This window comes from Diorhabda sublineata, chromosome 2 (genome assembly GCF_026230105.1).
Source record: "Diorhabda sublineata isolate icDioSubl1.1 chromosome 2, icDioSubl1.1, whole genome shotgun sequence".
NCBI classification, from domain to species: Eukaryota; Metazoa; Arthropoda; class Insecta; order Coleoptera; family Chrysomelidae; genus Diorhabda; species Diorhabda sublineata.
Window position 1 is genome coordinate 33067933 of NC_079475.1, and position 3912 is coordinate 33071844.

The following is a 3912-nucleotide window of genomic DNA, read 5'->3' on the forward strand; positions in this document are numbered from 1 at the left end:
CAGTGAAAAACGAAATATCGGAAGCCACAGGTATGTAAGCGTCTACAAGTTTAATTTATTTAGTTAAATACATTAGGTTTGCATTATTAGTTTTTTCCGAATTTCAGCTGATGTTTCATCATTTCTCAAGGAAAAAATGACATAATTAAAAATTATCTACGAACTAAGAAAGAAATTCCTCATGACTTATGTTTAACTTTCTGACTTGCACATCATAATAGATATAATTTGTCTAAGCAGCAGCAGTCTAAATCTAAGCAGTACTATTCTAATATCCAACAAAAATATTCGCAAATAGTATACAATTTTCGTAGAGTTAGTCAGTTAGTTAGTCAAACTTTTGAACGAAAAAGTGAAATGAGGGCTTTAAGAATAAAATATTCAAGAGAAATCAAATATTTTAATTTCAAAATGACTACGATTTATTAGGTTGTAGATGGTCTGACGAGTCGTTTGACTCTTCAGCGCCTCTGCACCTTTACACAGAAGAAGACTTCTAAAATACTCTTCCCAAATTAATTATAGTAGGGCGAATGGGTTATATGGTAATGTTTTTTTATATTTAAGTCAGGTACCGAATAAGATTAATTAACAGAAAGATAAAAAGCTTGAATGAAAATTTGAGAATATCAAAAAATTTGTCGTTGAGTTTAATAAGATTAACTCAGAAGAATGGAGATGTTATCATGTCACTTAAATCGTAGATTGATATTTCTAACCAGTACAATGAGTTTGAGTTATAAATACGGTGGCTTTTTTCATCCAAGTTGGCACATACTCTATTACACCAATACTGGTGTACTACTATTACACCAATACACTGGATGCCGCGAGTTCCGTTTTCAAAGATTTAATTAAATCGTAAAAGTTTTGGAACTATTGAAATAACTTCCAGAGAAATATTTTCTTTAAAAAAATATGAGTTACTTATGTCAGCGTCACTACTTCAATAGTGACAAAGAGCATCTCTCTCTTGCTCTTTCTCTCTCTCTATCCCTCTCTCTCTAGCTAATTTAAATAATCCGATGCAGATGAAGAAGACAGTCAGTCGATTATCTTAATAAAGTTTGAAATAGATTACATAATAACTGTGAGCCGTCTCATTAACGATTCTTTTAAGTCAATTTTATATAAGTTTACAATAAACATTACTATATTGTTATTTTTAATTAATACACTAACAGAATTGGATTTATTTCAAATAGAAGTTACAATGAAGTTCAACTTTGATTGATACTTCCTTTGAAAAGAGATAAAAAAAGCAGTGTATCGAATACACACATTTAATTACTTCAAAGTGATAGAAATTTAGCTTAAGTAATGGAAACATAGGCAACAGCCTTGCAACATATTTACCCATAGTGCACATGATCAAGGTTGAAAACGCCAAAGCGGAACATTTAACAGGGCCGCATCCACACTTAATTTGCGGTTTCATACAGCAGATTAATAATATAAATTATGCATAATTATGCACAATTATTATTACAGAAATATACAACGTCGACGTTTGAAATAGATATAAAGTGAACGGCGAACATATGGAAGACATTCATTTAAAAACCAGGTTTAATAATATTCGAATTTTTACTTTTTCAGAGATTATATACAGCCTCTTATTACGCTATAGACAAATTTGAGCAATCTCACTGCAGTACAATAATATGATTCCGTCCCTGTCCTGAAACCGATCTAACAGCTTCTTCACCGATGCGGCGCGCGCTCCTCCCACGCGGCTTTTTATTTGTGGTATATTATGGTTCCACTGATTTGAAGATCTCCACTAGCTGATTACGGACTGATCATTGTTTTGGTTTACTATTTTTCTTTGATACATAGGCTTTAGATGTTAAATCATATCATTGAATGCCTTATCGGTTCCAATAGACTGGAACTGTTGCCGAAAGTCGAAGAGTAACAACCACCATTGATGATAGTTATCTGGGTTTTACGACTCGTAAATCCTCGTAATACATTCAGAATCCTGGGAAGAGGAAGAAGGAAGGGAAGAGGAACTTTTAATTTTGAAGCGTTTCTCTATCAACTAAATGAGGTGAATAAGGAGACTAGCATTTACACCTGCTCGTAGGTAACAATGTCTAACCTGGGCATTGTAACACCAACACTTGCATAATGAATAAAGGAACTGTATATTCACAGATGACTTTCTATTTATTGTGAGAGAGAAGGAGTATGAATGACACCATTGACTCTGTACCATCGGCCCGTCCTAGAAATTTAGTGGAGGTACAATTATGATCTGGATAAGAATTTGTTTTAATGGACATACTGAATTGGATGGAAACATGAAAGGGCGGGTATATATTATTGACAATTAATTGACAATAATGAGCTAGAGTGGTTCTAGGAAAACTATAAAATCAAGGTTTTCTCAATCTACCTGATCGTCTCAATGGACATCTGAAGACGCAAGACTTAGTAGATAATATAGCGTGCAAATTTTATTGCGCAGAAGACGAAACCTCTATCCACACTACGGATCTCGAGAGCATTACAACTGGCAGCTTATGAAATAGATGACGAATATCTCGTACCATATCTATTTATGGAACCTATTTAAAGTCACTATAAACTACTTTTTGTTTTTAATTTTCTAGCCTTATTCTATCTTAAGTGAGGGTTCTGAAACAGCTTTCCTTACTCATTTGGCTGCAAGAAATACAAGAAAAAATAGCTGATATAGGAAAAAAATTTTTACCAGATTTTGAAAACGACTTCCAATACCTCAAATTAACTCACTTTTATGCCTTATGGTACTAAATTGGAATTATGGTACCGCTGTTACAAAATTAGAAACATTGAAATACATAATATGAGACTATAGTCTATTTCAGAAAGGTATAGGAATAAAGTGGGGAATTCCGTCCAGTTTGGCTCAATTTCGGTATCGGCCATATGTGTAGGACTTGAAATATTGTGTAGGAATTTCTTATGTAGTAGATTATACTAACTAACTAACAGTGAATAAAAAACTTATTTATTTTAAATATACACGATTGCATAAAATTCGATTACCCGAAATTTACTATACAAGAAACTGTCGACAGATGTTCCCAAATGACTGGAGTTGGTTGGAGTCCACCGTTTTTAAATTATTGCGGGGGAGAAAGATAGCAGTCCAGGCAGACCAGTAAAAGTCCTTGATGAAGATACCAAAAGTGTGATTCGAAGGAAAGTTCACTCGTTTTATTTTAAAAAAGAAATACCCACCCTAGATAAGATTTTAATAGAGCTTGGCCAGGATAACAGTATTTCGATGATAACAAAAAAACTTTTATGGACCACTTTGAGAAATATGAATTTTGCCTGGGAAAAGCATAACCGTAAAGCACTTTTACTGGAAAGCGATGAAATTGTTTGCTAGCGACTAAAATACTTAAGAAGTATAAAGCACTACAGAACAGAGCAGAATAAAATCTTTTATCTTGATGAGACGTGGATTAATGAAGGTTATACAGTACTAAAAATGTTACAAAAATATAACCAGTTCTCACCAAACTTCCATGGAAGGCCTGTAAACGGGTATTAAGGTGCCTTCAGGTAAAGGGAAAAGACTAATAATCGTCCATATTGGAAGCGAAGAGGGATTTTTAAAAGAAGGTTTGCTAACCTTTCAGTCGAGCCACACGGGAGATTACCACGAGAACATGGATTCGGATGTTTTTGAATACCATTTTGGTGAAATTATAAAATCTCTTCGGGCTGATTTAGTAGTAGTTATGAATAACGCAAGTTATCATTCTCGACGCATAGAGAATACTCCATTTCATCTTGGAGAAAACAAGAAATTATTGACTGGTTAACCACCAAAAGTATTGAATTTAAAGATAATTTGATAGAAAAAGAACTATTAGCTATAGCAAATTTACACATTTACAACATCGTTTTATG